The 15,386-nt window shown below is 39.2% G+C and overlaps 1 long non-coding RNA gene across 2 annotated transcripts in view; it reads left to right on the forward strand.

Moving 5' to 3' along the window:
- LOC147580694 (uncharacterized) overlaps nt 1-15,386 on the forward strand; it is a 442,720-nt gene that overhangs the window by 120,408 nt on the left and 306,926 nt on the right. For both annotated transcript variants that reach the window (XR_015250754.1, XR_015250753.1), the window contains exon 2: nt 2,434-2,598. This is a non-coding gene — a long non-coding RNA (uncharacterized LOC147580694). The remainder of the gene's footprint in view (nt 1-2,433; nt 2,599-15,386) is intronic.

Genomic DNA, 15,386 nt, shown 5'->3' on the forward strand with positions numbered 1-15,386 from the left:
AGTCGTACCCCCATGAGACGGTTCTTGAGGTAGCACTTTGTCTTTCTCTGGAGACAAACTCAGTTCATTTCCAGAATTTTCCCTGGAAGTGTCACAACCCTGAAGAGACAAGATAATCCAGCTAAAAAAATCAAGCACTTCCTCAAATAGCTACAGACCTAAAGCACGTGGTTCATAAGACTATTTAAATTTTTTCTCATGGGTATTGGTTTTATTCAGAGCTGCTCTTCACCTAGTACACATCCATATGGCTGTACCAATGGTTAAAAATTTGTCGACTCACATCATCTTTTCTTTATTTTTTAACTTATATACACTAAAATTTACTCCTTTTAATGTATATTCTGTGAGTTTGACAAATACACACAGTTGTGTAACCACCACCATCAAGGTAAAGAATGGTTCCATTACCCTAAAAATTCTCTCATGTTGCCCTTTTGTTACACTCTCCTCCCCTCACCCTGGTACCATTCCTTTGTGAGACATCTACTTTGCAAATATTTCCTCCAAGTCTGTAACTTAAAAAAAATTTCTCTGAACAATGTCTTTCACAAAGCAGAAATTCTGAATTTTGATAAAATCTGTTTATCATCTTGTTTCCTTTTATACATCATACTTTTGGTGCCAGGTGTAAGATGTTCGACTAACTCAAGGTTTCAACCATTTTTTTTCCCCATTATTTCTTCGAAAAGATTGATATTTATAAGACTTTACATTTAGGACTATGATATATTTATATTTATTTTATTTTATTTTTTAATGTTTTACTTATTTTTGAGAGAGAGAACGAACATGAGCAGGGGAGGGCAGAGAGAGAGGGGTACAGAAGCTCTGAAGCAGGCTCCACGCTTATAGCAGCAAGCCCATGTGGGGCTTGACTCACAAACCACAAGATCATGACCTGAGCTGAAGTCGGACCCTCAACCAACTGAGCCACCCAGGTGTTCCACTATAATCTATTTTTAAATTAAGTCTTGTCAAATATAGCACATGTTGAAATTCTTATTTTGAAAATGGATGTCTAATTGTAGCAGGCATTTGTCAGAAACACTATTCTCTCTCCATTTAATTGCTTTGGCACCTGGATCAAAACTCAGTTTATGGAAATTTTGTCAATTTTGATTTACTTATCTCTTTTTTTCACCAAAATTACACTGTTTTGATTACTGTAGCTTTATAGTAAGATTGAAGCAGGATGTTATGAGTCTTCTAATTTGTTCCTCTTTTCAAAATTGTTTTCGATTACTTGAATTCCTTTGACTTCAATGTACATTTTGGACTCAGTTGTTAATTATCTACAGAAAAGGTTGCTGACTCAGATTAACATTGCATTGGATTTATACACCAAATGTGGGGCACTGATGGCTTTAATAATATGGAATTTTCCAATCTATGACAATGATCCCTCCTTCTGTTGGGAGCTTCTTGATTTCGTTCATCAATGTTTGGTAGTTTTCAGCATATAGATCCTACACATCTTCTGTTAGATTTATACCCAAGCCTCATTACTGGGGTGCTATTTTAAATGTTTTTCTTTTTAAGTTTCAAATTCAAGTTGTTTATTCCTGATGTATAGTAATATGGTATCTTGCAGTCTTGCTAAGCTCACTTATTTGATCAAGGAGTTATTTTGTAGAATCTTTTGGATCCTTTCTATAGACAAACGTGTTCAGAATAAAGACAGCTTGCTTGCTTGCTTGCTTGCTTTCTTTCCAATTTATGTGCCTTTTATTTCTTTTTATTATCGTATTGACTGGTGAGGACTTACAGTCTGGTGTTGAATAACAGTGGGGGGAAAGAGGATAGCCTTGCTTTCCCCCAGATCTTAGGTGGATAGCATTCAGTCTCTTATCATTAAGTGTGATGTTAGATGCATTGATATTATTGTAAATGCCCTTCTAGTAGGTTCAGTTCTCTTTGTAGTTGGTAAAAGTTTTTAGCATAAAGGGATGTTGAATTTTATCAAATGTTTTTCCTGCATCTATTGAGATGTTAATACAGTTTTTGTTAGTCTGTTAATATGGTGAATCACATATGCTGGTTTTTGAAAGCTGAACCAGCCTTGCCTGCCTTAGATGAATCCCACTAGGTTGTGATGAGATCTATTTTTATATAACACTGGATTTTTATTTGCTAATATCTTGTTGAGGATTATTGTGCTTATATTCATGAGGGATATTGCTCTAGGGTTTTCTTGTAATCTATTTGTCTGCCTGGTATTAGAGTAATATAGGTCTCATAAAATGGGTTGAAGAATGTTGTAGCTCTTCCATTTTCTGGAAGAGATTGTAAAATTGATAAAATTTCTACATTGGAAATTTAGTAGTTTTCCTCTTTGAGTAAAACATGGAAATCTTACAGCTATATGTATTCCAACTTCAGCTTTACTTGCTTAAAAGGAAATTTTTGCCTTTGATTTTTTTCTCTTTTCAGTTCTTATTAGCTACAGCATGGGAATGCCTACAGTCCAGTTTTAAGCATTCAGAAATGGACAATGGTTTGGAATAGTGAAGCAGTGAGAAGGAGGAAATCTGTATCCTTGAATGACCATCTGGAGCAGAGCCACCCTGCAGACCAGGCCTCCTCATCATTGTATGAGTAAGAAAAATGCCTATTCTTTTAAGCCACTGCATTTTGGGGTCTTTTTATTAAAATGGGTTAGCTTTTACCCAGTTTATCCTGACTGAAAAGAAGGTCTTTTGTCTAAACATTATTGAGATTCACCTGCAAGAGGTTGAGTGGGATTAAACGCAGGAGGAGTCTATGAACAGATTCAACTTCTGCCATGGAGAAGGGTATAAAACAGAATGAGGGCACACCCTCATTTTTCCTGGAGCAGCAGCCTGTGTTTCTTGCACGTTGAAATTTCTTGCAACATCTTTCTCTCTTGGGCCAGTTTAGAGTTCTGGTTTGCTTGGACTACATTTTCCCAACTACTGGGAATGAGCAGGAAGGACAGTGTTATTTGGGCGTATTTGATGGGGCTTCAGAGGACATCAAAAACTCTTTGGTAGGTCTTTCGGAGAACCGTAAAATTTCTATTTTGTTACAGTTACAGAAATTAAAGTATTAACGACTACAGAGAAAGCAATCTTCCCTGATTTTGGAAAGATCCTAGAATGTGGTACCTGCACAAAGCTTAGTTAGAGTAGGTAGAAATATGAAAAGGTTAGAGAATATATACTTTTGCATCTAGGGCCTGAGTAATTTGAATCTTAAGAGACCATAGTTAATAAATAAATTCAGTTAACTCCAATAGACTTAAATTTGTCAGTACATGGCAGTGGTCCGGTTACAGGAGGAACTGTTATCATTTGGAGGCCTAATAATAGTGGGCAGTTAAAAAAAAATCCATGAAAAAAACCCTCAAAAACAAAACCCAAAGAGGGATTTGTTTTTAACTATACAGAATTTCATTACCAGAAAATACAGATAATGAGCCCCTGCCATTTTCCTTCTCCTCTTTCTCTCCTTGCTTTCTGTAAATCCATCATATGCATTGGTACTACCCCTTCCGAAACAGAACACCTTATGGCACTTTGTAATAGTGGGAAGGTGAGTTTATTCCATAACCTGGCTGGTTCCCAAATAACAAGGTGCGTGCACATGTGCTTTAGAATGCATATACATGTACATCCATCTTCATATCATCATTTATGTAATAGCCCCAAATTGAAAACAACCCAAACGTCCTTCCACCAACAAGAGAATGGGTAAAAAGCCCTGTTTGATTCATGGAAGAGTATATTACAGAGCAATTAAAATGAATCTTAGATATACTCAACTTGGATTTATCTTGCAAATAAAATGTGTACCACAAGAAAGAAGACATGAAAGAATAGAACAGTAATAGTTCATTCATATAAAGTTCCAAAACTCAGTTTGGAGCCATGTCATTTAGGGATGGATTCATACATGGGTGGTAGTAAGACTATAAAAAAAAGGCAAGGAAGGGCGCGTGGGTGGTTCAGTCGGTTAAGTGTCGGACTTCATCCAGGTCATGATCACGAGTTTAAGTCCCGCGTCGGGCTCTGTGCTGAGAGCTGGGAGCCTGGAGCCTGCTTGGGATTCTGTGTCTCCCTCTCTGTCCGCCCCTCCCCCACTCATGTTCTGTCTCTGTCTCTCAAAAATAAACACTTAAAAAATTAAAAAAACAAGGAAGTAATTGTCTTGTAAGTGAAAATGGTGCTCTTCTCTTGTGGGGATGGGGAATGAATTGTCACTGGAATGGGGAAGAGATGGGGCTGGTGGGAATGTTGCTAATGTTCCGTTTCTTGGCTTGCTTGTGGTTGCCGGGTGTATTGACTACCTCTTGCTGCATAACCAAAAGGCAGAAAGGGAGTAAAAGGTGTCCATGGGACACCTGCGGAACTGAACACGTGTTACTGTCCTGGTCCTAATGTTGGGAACAAAAAGGATGATGCTTCAGGGGTCCTGTCCACTGTCCAATGCTTCTTGGAGACTTGGACCTTTGTGAAGGAGCAGCTAGAGAACAGGGAGAGTCATTTATACATGGAAGAACTTGGGCCCTGGCACGAGCTTTGGAGATCGCTGACTGTGGTCACTCCATTTACGCAGGTGGAGCTGGAATCCTAGGAAAGTCATGGCTCAACTGAAGCAAATGTCCATTGAGTTTTTGTGTTTTATTATTAAGCTTTCGTATGTCACATGGGTTTTAATGCTTCACTTTACTTAAGTTATAAGTTATTTGATGTCAATTTTATGTTTGATGTGGATATTATATCTACCTTAGGTCCCGAGATGGACTATATTAAGGCAGTTTGACAGATGCAATGAGTTCGGAGCAACTACTTAATTGCTTTTAATTACACACAGTCTTAGTGATGGTATGAAAAGAGATATCATTCTAAGTTGGGGTTGAAATGGATAATGTCAAGTTCTTCAGCAGCAGATTCTAGTCATTTTGGTATCTTCTACATCTTGACCTTTAGAAACCTCCTTTCTTTTCTTGTGGGGTCTTGTCTCAGTTAAATGTTCTTTAGTTCTGAATGCAAATTCAAGGTAGGGCAGAATACACCCACTCCAAACTATGTTTCTTCCCGTCTCAAGCTTTGTGTGGAGAATCCAAACTCTCCCAAGAAGATTAGCCTCCCGGGGCGCCTGGGTGGCGCAGTCGGTTAAGCGTCCGGCTTCAGCCAGGTCACGATCTCGCGGTCCGTGAGTTCGAGCCCCGCGTCAGGCTCTGGGCTGATGGCTCGGAGCCTGGAGCCTGTTTCGGATTCTGTGTCTCCCTCTCTCTGCCCCTCCCCCGTTCATGCTCTGTCTCTCTCTGTCCCAAAAATAAAATTAAAAAAAAAAAAAAAAAAAGAAGATTAGCCTCCCAACAGCCTTTGGTCTTGTGTCCCCATAAGCCCTGATTTCTAGCTCTTTTCTGAAATTTCTGTGTTTTCTCTCCTGCATCCAAAGCGTGGATTTTCACTTCTTTGCACTCAGGTCAAAATGCTGAGTAGAGAAATTGCTCGTAGACTCTGACTTCTAACAGAAAAGCTCAAAGAAAGGGGCTTTCTACAATAAGTTTTAAGGACCTTAGGATTCCTGGCAATGCCATGAAAACCTCAAAAGAAAAAATAGCCAATGACATAATCTATATATTTCTTGTCAAGGTAATATTACTATTTTTCTATGAACTGTAACTCTTTTATAGGCTTTTACAGTCTTAATGGAGGAGAGGAAAATGTGAATATGAGTTTATTCAGATTATAGATCACTTCTCTCTCTTCTATCCAGACTTTCCATCTCTCAACCAAGTTAGGAATAATAGCATGATAATGATGATGAGGGTGATGATGATAGATAGAGTTTTTACCATATTTCCGTGCTTTCCATCATTATATCATTATTCCATACACTTAAGAACCATAGGCGAGTGCTCGAGGAACAGGTCTCACACACACCACTGTTTTCCGGAGCACTTCTGGCTTCTTGTCTCACGTTTTATTTCCAGTTATTGGTGCATATTTCCCTGTTTGGTAAATTTACTCTCTCAGATGTCATTCTCTAACTCCCTCTACCCAAGAGCAGCGTAAAGCAAGGATGCGAGCATGTTGGTTCCCTAGACGGAGTCCTCGTGGGGTGGACTGATGGCAGGCTCAGACTTCCCTGCGAAGTATGAAGGGAGAGACGAGTCTTCTCACCGGGCCCTCACATATTGCAGCTGCCTTATTCTTTTGTCTGATTTCTCCTTTGGCTCACAACTCAGGTTGTTATTTACGTCCTCATAACACAATAGTTATCTTCTTGAAGAAGAACAGAAAAAGACTGGGATTTAGGCAGTACAATAAAACCTAGAGATTGAAATTTTTGTGGGCACCCGCCTACGTGAAGTTCAAACTTGATGGTTTGCAACAAAGCTGGTTTTGCATTCATCCATTTGGCTTTTTATGGATGTAGCCTGATTGGGAGAGTGACCATCTCAGGCCATGCTGTATTTTACTTGGGTGGTGACGACAGCTTAGGGCAGCTGAGTTCACAGGTGGGTGTCGATTTTTATATGCGTCTTGACTGAGTATAGAATGGACTTGAACAGATACACAATGTTCAGGTGGTGAGGGTTGTGGATGCCCTTCGTGAGCACAGGGGCCTCAGCAAACATCATGGCTAGGTTATGTGACAGTAGACAAGATTTGTTTGAACAGTTGATTCTTTTGGCATTCTCAGAAATTACTTATATTTTTCACTGTGGGAGATCCCACAAAACAGATTTAAGGAGATGACATTAGGAAAACGAATGGCTGGGAAGAGATCCAACACAAGTGAAAGGAAGAAAGCCAAGTGGTGTTAGCCCTGTATGTGTTAGGAAGAAAAGCATTCAGCTTGAAGACTAGGTTATACGTTCTGTTTAACCCTTCTGAAAATAATAAGACCAGCATTTTAACTTGAAATACTGCAGAGAAAGTTGTAGGAAAAGCAGATGCTACTCACTGTGGGATTTTCAAAAGCTAAGGAAAACCTTGAGGAGAACAAGTCACGAGTATTAGTCCTAATTGTTAGCTCTAGGGACACAACATGATGAAAATCAGAAGTGTACTTGGGATGATTCTGCAGCTGGAAATAACATGTGCGGAAAGGGAGGTTGATCTCACAGGCTAGAGCTATGTCATAGGAAGAGGCAGCAGAAGTAGCTGTCACACAGAACTAAAAATGGCTGCTTACGAGAGATTGTAGAGCCCAGGTCACTAGATAGAGCCAACATCAATGCAGTACTGAGGTGCCAAGAGGAGGTCAGAAGCAAAATAAAAATGAAGAAGCTTTAAATATGCTACTCTGGAAAGACACACTAAATAAGGCTGTGTGACTAGGGTTGTTAGGTTGTTCCCTCTAAGAGGGAAGTATTAGTGTGCTGATAGGCAGTTCCTCTCAGCTAGTATAAGTGGATTGACATCCTGTCAGCAGTTCCAGGAAGAGCCACAGAGGAACAGTAGCCTTGGGGTAGAAGTGTATGATGGTAGGAAAGTGTACTTTGATAGACCTCTCTCCAAGGGTAAGAACTATTACCCTTGGTTGACTATTAGTTAATGGTTAAGCCCATGGTTAAAGGAACAATATACATATGACCCACAGATAACATCGTACTCGACAGTGAAAAGCTGAAAGCTTTTCCTCTCAGATGGCGAGGGAGATGAAGGTGCCCACTGTATGAGTCCTGTTCAACCCAGTAATGGATGTCCTGGCCAGACCAGTCAGGCAAGAAAAAGAAATTAAAGATGCAAGTCAGAAAGGAAGAAGTAAAATTGTCTCTATTTGTTGATGACGTAATCTTGTATATAGAAAATCTTAAAGACTCTACCAAAAACTTTAAGACCTAATGAACACATTTAGTAGTTTTAGAATACGACACCAACAACTAAAAATCAGCTATAAAAAAGGAGTCCTGCCATTTGCAACAACATGGATGGAACTTGAAGGCATTATGCTAAGTGAAATAAATCAGCCAGAGAAAGAGAAATACCGTATGATCCCACTTGGAGGTTATATCTAAAAATAGTGAACTCCTATAGAGTAGAGTGGTTGTCTGATGGGTGGGGAAAATGGAGAGATGTTGGTAAAAAGGTACAAACTTTCAGTTACAAGGTGAATAGGTTCTGGGGATCTAACATATAGCATGGTGACTATAGTTAACAATAGTGTGTTGTATACTTGAAAGTTGCTGTGAGTGTAGAGATTTAATGTTTTCACCATAATGACAGCAAAAAATGGCAATTATGTGAGGTAAAGGACATGTTAACTAACCTTATTATGGTAAGCATTTCACAATATACATGTGTATCAAATCATTCCATTGTATGCCTTAAATTTACACAATGTTATACATAAATTATATCTCAGTAAAGTTAGAAGAGATGGATTCCTAAATAAATATCACCAGGAATATTTATTGTTTAGAAGAACAATTAGAAACACTTTTTTAAAAGTATATTTATTTATTTTGAGAGGGGCAGAGGCAGTATGAGTGGGGGAGGGACAGAGAGAGAGAGGGAGAGGGAGAATCCCAAGCAGGCTTTGTGCTGCCAGTGCAGAGCCCAACACGGGGCTCAAACTCATAAACTGTGAGATCATAAGCTGAGCCGAAACCAAGAGTTGGACACTCAAATGACTGAGCCACCCAGGGACCCCAAATAAGAATCACTCTTAATACCAGATGCCAATATGGACCGTAAACAGATGGTTAAACACAACATTGAATCTATACAGGAATAAAGAATATTTATGTGACTATGTACCTAATCTCTGGATATGAAGAGCTTTCTAGGAATAGCACCAATGAAAGTATCATGAAGAAAAAGGAGGAATAGATTTTACCATACTGAAATTACAAAACTTACGTAAATAAAAAAATGAACAAAATCAATAGACAACAAACTGATAAAGTATTTGTCCCAAACCAAAGAAATAAAAGGCTAATATTCTAAATATATGAATAATTGATATAAGTGGATAATAAATGTACTAATGACTAAATAGACAAAAAGGACAAAAATTTGAAGACTTTAAGACAGAAGAAATTAAAATGATACATAAGTACAGTTAATCCTCATTATTCATAGATTCCATATGTCCAGATTTACCTACTTGCTGTAATTTGTTTGTACTCCTCAAATCAGTGCTCGTGGCACTTTCATGGTAGTGGTGCAACGTGGAGTCACGTGATGCTTACGTTCCCAGCTGATGTCCAACAAGCTGATGGTCTCCTTTCTTACTTCAACTCTGACGCTGTAAACAAGTGTCTCTTTTAAAGTCTGTATACTGCCCTGATATTTTTCATTTTTGTGATTTTGTTGATTTTGCTGTTTTAAGTGGCCCCCGTGCTTAGTACTGAAGTGCTGACTAGTGTTCCTAAGTGCAAGAAGGCTGTGGTGTGCCTTCTAGAGAGAAGGTGTGCGTTAGGTAGGCCTCCTGGAGGCCTGAGGTATAGTGCTGTTGGCCATGAGTTCAGTGTAAATGAATCGATAAGACATATATTAAATAGCGTGTCTTTAAATGGAGATCTACACAAGACAAGATTGTGTATTGATCAGCTGTGAGCAGAGGCTTGCAGGGACCTAAACCTTTATTTGCCCTGGGAGAAATTGTTCAGTGTTTGCTAATTCGTAGAGGCTTTATACAAAATAATGACCCTGAATAATGAGAGTCAACTGTACATGAACAAGCTCAGATTTGCTAGTTACAAAACATCTATACAACAGTGTTGGGATTCTACTTTTAACCTTTAAATTTAAGTGAATAGTAGTGATGATGCTCATAATACTGTGATACAGACATTTTCATGTAGTGCTGGTGTTATTTTTAAATGGTTCAGTCTTTCTGGAAAGCAATTTGACATTATACATTAAGCATTTAAAATATTTTGACCCTTTAACATAGTAATTCTATTTCTAGGAATCTTTTCTGATGAAATAAATAATAATGATGCTATTAAAGATGAGAAGCTGTTCATGATTTAATGTTAAGTATTCAAAAGTGCCAGATACAAAACTGTAAGTGACGCCCATTACTTAATATAAGTGATACGCACACACACACACAAACAGCATGCAGATGGAAAAAGAAATATACCAACATGTTAACAGTGGAGTATTTTTTCTCTTTTATACATTGTTTTGTTTATTCCTTTTTATTATCATTTCCCAATTTATTTTTTTTTTTTTTTTCAACGTTTATTTATTTTTGGGACAGAGAGAGACAGAGCATGAACAGGGGAGGGGCAGAGAGAGAGGGAGACACAGAATCGGAAACAGGCTCCAGGCTCTGAGCCATCAGCCCAGAGCCTGACGCGGGGCTCGAACTCACGGACCGCGAGATCGTGACCTGGCTGAAGTCGGACGCTTAACCGACTGCGCCACCCAGGCGCCCCATCCCAATTTAATGCCTTCCCTAGAGATACACACCCATGATATATATAATTTTTGTGTGTGTTCTTGCAAAATATATGTAAGGGATATATGTGTATATATATGATTTATGTAAATAGTACTGTGCTATTACCTTGTGTTTTTACCCAGTTTGTACTCGTATTTTATTTTTGGTCCATCTTCAGTGCTAGGTACATCTGATTATTCCTCCTGGTGCTGGATGATATTCATGGTCTCTGTCATCACATTTCCCCACCTGCTTCTCCAATATTGGATACCCAGCCTACCTCCAACTTTCTGCCCCATAAGTAATGCTGAAACGGGCATCCTCACTGATATTTCCCCTATCATTGTGGGTTATAACATACGTGTATGCTTAATTCGAGTTAGTAGTGACATATTGCCCTTCAGAATAACAGTGGTTTATTTAAATTGCAGGATCATGGCTATTTGAGTTTTTCTTAACTTGAAAGCATTATCTTTATAAAAACAAAATTAGTTTACTTTTTAAGGTGTTAAAAAGGAGCAGCTTGGAAGTAGGTCCTATGTCTTCCTGTGTGCTTGGCTTTGCTAGTTTGGTTTCTTTGACCTTTCGTGTTCACCTCCTATAGTAGATGGAATAATGGCTCCCGTGTCCTACTCCCTGGAACCTGGGGAATGTGTTACTTTACAACGCAGAGAGACTGCTGGTATGACTTAGTTCAGGACCTTGAGGTGAAGAGATTATTCTGGATTATTCAGCTCCCTTATAAAAAAAAAAAAAAAAGAGAGAGAGATCCAGGAGGATGAGATTCAGAGGACAGGGCCATATGGTGACAGTGAAGAGACTGGAGTCATGTGCTTTCTGGAGAGAGAGGTGGAAGCCAGGGATCATAGTGGCCTCTGGAAGCCAGCATCCCAATGATGAGTCCCCTTTGGTAAAATACTCCCTGGAGAGAGCCTGGAACTTTGCCTTTGTTCCTTTATTTCTGTGTTTTAAGATTCTGCTCCCTACTCATTAAAGGGATGTCAAATTCATGCTGAATGTGATGCCTCAGAGATGTGGGTAACATGTAAGACTGATCATTTGTTTCCAGAACTTTATAAGGTACAATGAACATGCCGATAATGTGAAGGAGTCATGCCCTCCATGCCATCAACTTCTGGGTCTCAAGTCACACAGGTGACATTGCTTGTGAGGTGTGCTGTGAATCACTGTGACTAATCATCATTAAGATACTGGATTTCGTAAATGATTTAGTTAAAAAAACAAAGTATTCAAACCTGTCCCCACCATAAATCGTTCTCTTATTTCCCATTCTCCTGTGTTCTGCTGTGCTTTCTTGAATAAGAAAGTTAGGGAGGGCCTTATAGTCAGTGCCCCCTAGAATTGCATGCAATCTTGTTTGCCAGTTGGTGAGGTTGCAAAGAAAGATGAAAAATGTAACGTAGATTTAAAAAAATCAACAGGTTGGCTGTATATGTAGCTGAAATACAAAAATGGATTGGTGGTAACTCCAAGATTTTGAAAGGCAGGGGAATTGTTTAGGCGGAGTGTTTTGGTAGTGGAGGAGTGAGTGTGTAGGTTTGCACGTACGCATTTGATGCATTATTCATAAGTGTTGGAGGCCAATAAAAGTCCTGTAGACATTTATGGATATGGAACAGAAGAGTGAGAGCACAAGAGAGAACCAACAAGGAGATGTGGGAATTTGGGAATCAGTATAGCTATTACCATTGGGTATTCTGTGAGAACAATGTTATGTTTTAATTGGAAGAGGAAGAAAGTGCCGAGGACTGAGGCTTTGGGAATCTAGAATATAACAGCTGTCATTCAGAGTAAGAAGGCAGAGGGCTAGAAAAATCATATTTGGAAATTTTGGAAGGAAATCACATGATTATACAGCATCACAGAAATCAAAGGAAGAGAGTATTTCCTGAGAGGTATCCCATCATGTAACTCCTATAATAGGTATTCTTTTGAGTATCAACAGTAAGACTTGGGTTGACTGTTCAGATATTTGCAGAGTGTAACTCCCAAGAAATGCCATTTGTATTTTTGTCTGTGTTGAGTGTTTTCCTCTGGAGTTCTGCTGTGCACATTCATTGTGGCTGCTGTTAGGAAACAGTGATCAGGCAGGTGGAGAGAGACTGGTAGGAATGCATATCTAGAGGGGACGTGCAGGAGGAAAGAGAGTTTATATTGACACTGCATGGAATCTGAGGGCCACAGAGTTGGGGGAAAAGGCCCAGAAGGTAAAGAAAGAAATGCTGCAAAGGAAACTTCTCTGGATATTTTTTTTCCCTCTTTCTCTTTCTTGCTCTTTTCTTCTTTCTTGATTTGGATTGCCACTTCCCTGACTGGCAGGCTGTCCCCTATCACTCCAGACCAGGCACAACTTCTCTTTCTGAAATCTCCCATAACTGCAAACAGAACTAATTCTCCTTCTCCTCCTCCCCCCTCCTCCCCCTCCTCCCCCTCTCCTCCTCCTGCTCCTCCTCCCCCTCCTGCTCCTCCTCCCCCTCCTCCTCCTCCTTCTTCTTCTATCACACTTGCTGTAAGTCTTGTAAATGACTGCAACAACATTGTACTAGTTTGTTTATGTGTGTGTCCTCCCAATAAGCTCTGGTCTCTTTAGGCACTAAGGCCATCACCCAGTAGGGGGTGAAAAGACATCCCAGAGATGCGCTGGGTGACTTTTTGGAGGTGTATGTGCCTAGGCTGTGAACTGCCCCAAAAGCTCTACTAATTCATATCAGTGAAATTTGGCATCTGAGGCTCCACCTTGTTGTACAGCTCTACAGAACTGCTCAAATTATCCTGAGGATCTTGCCAAATGAAGATTCTGGTCCAGTAGGTCTGGGGCGGCAGGCTGAGTTTCTGTGCTACGAGCATGTGCTAGGCGATGTTAGCGCTGTAGGTCAGAGAACCACGGAGGGTACCAGGCTTCAGCCTGCAGGGAATGGCTCTAGAGGAGTGGTTCTTTCCTAATGCCAAGTATCTGAACCTGGCTTTTATTCGTTGCAGAGCGATAGCAGATCAGACCATAGCATTTGGGAACCAAAACCTTAAGACCCTCGTTTTGAACTGGCTGGTTGATAAATATTTGATGCTCCATTAAAAAATTTGTTTTAGGTAAGATATGTGACAAATCCTGACATCCACATTAGGATGTCTGTACCTCTAGAATGGTCAACACAGTGGGTATCAAAAATATGAAACTAATCATCGAGTTGTTTATAAAATCCAATAGTAGAGACTATGGCCCTGAGAAAATAGTAGACAGTCCTCCAATTTCAATAGGAAAAAAGATTTTCTAGAAGACTCTTATTCTGCTGGTGCAAGTGTGAAGTGGAATAACCACTTTGGAAACTGAAAGTATTTAGTAAGGATGAACATAAGTACCACCTGTGACCAAAAAGTTCTTTCAATATATTAATATAACAAACATATATATAAAATATGCAGGCATACCTCATTGTATCGTGCTTGCTTTATTGTGCTTTGCAGATATTACATTTTTTTTTCACAAATTGAAAGTTTGTGGTGTTGCTGTGTTGAGGAAGGCTGTCAGCACCATTTTTTCAACAGCATTTGCTCACTTTGTGTCTCTGTCACATTTTGGTAATTCTTGCAATACTTCAAACTTTTTCATTATTATTTTATTTGTTATGGTGACCTGTGATCAGTGATTATGACTTGTTGAAAGCTCAGATGATGGCTAACATTTTTTAGCACTAAAATATTTTTTATTAAAGTATGTACATTGTTTTTTTAGACATAATGCTATTGCACAGTTAATAGACTACAGTGTAGTGTAAACATAAATTTTATATGCCCTGGGAAACCAAAAAATCCATTTGACTCACTTTATTGCAATATTTGCTTTATTGCTGTGGTGTAGAATTGAACCTTTAATATCTCTGAGGTATGCCTATGTATAAATAAATATAAATACATGTAAAACTAAATATATACATATGTTCATTAAAAGACATGAATTAGTGTGTCCATGGCAATGCTATTCATAATATCCTCAAACTGGAAGCTATCCAAATGTCCATCTGGATGAATAAATTGTTGCGTATTCACACAATGAGATATGTGTTTACAACAATGAAAATAAATGATCTGCAATCATGCGACAATATGAACGAATGCCACTAACAAAATGTTGAACTCCAAAAGCCAGACACAAAAGCATTATGCTATATGATTCCGTTTAAACAAAGTACAAAAGAGGCAATCTATGCTGTTAGAAGCCAAAATATTGTTTACCACTGGTGAGCGGTATTTTCTGAAGGAAAGTACAAAGGGAGTTTCTGGGGCGCTCGTAATAGGATCCTGCTTCACAGTGTAAGTGCTAGTTATATGAGAGGGTTTGGTTTGGGGAAATTCATTGAGCCAACTGCAATTTTCTGTATGAGTCTTATGTTATCATAAAAGATTAAAGAGTATGCATACACAAAGAGTCTTCAGGGTGTGACCTTGGGTTGTTAGGGGCCAGGAATGGGATTAGGAAAGGAAGTAATTGTGGGAGATGCCCAAGATAAATTTTATTCTCTTTGGGGCAAGTTATGTATACAGCAAACTGTTTTCTGGGGTTAATTTTATGGGAATAATGGTCTGTGTTATAAGACCTTTCTTCCCTGGCGTGTTTCTAATATAAGAGTCAAGATTTAAAATATTTACTTCTAGGGGCGCCTGGGTGGCGCAGTCGGTTAAGCGGCCGACTTCAGCCAGGTCATGATCTTGCGGTCCGTGAGTTCGAGCCCCGCGTCGGGCTCTGGGCTGATGGCTCAGAGCCTGGAGCCTGTTTCCGATTCTGTGTCTCCCTCTCTCTCTGCCCCTCCCCCGTTCATGCTGTGTCTCTCTCTGTCCCAAAAATAAATAAACGTTGAAAAAAAAAATTAAAATATTTACTTCTATCTTGGCTTTTGTTTTTATAAAATGTTTGAGGCAACTTAAAAGAAATGTGGGTCAATTACCTGGTGAACAGTTTCTATGAGAAAATTCAGGTGAAATAATTTAGAGTA

Source organism: Puma concolor, chromosome B2 (assembly GCF_028749965.1).
Source record: "Puma concolor isolate L17-30 chromosome B2, mPumCon1.1.hap2, whole genome shotgun sequence".
In the NCBI taxonomy this organism is placed as follows: domain Eukaryota; kingdom Metazoa; phylum Chordata; class Mammalia; order Carnivora; family Felidae; genus Puma; species Puma concolor.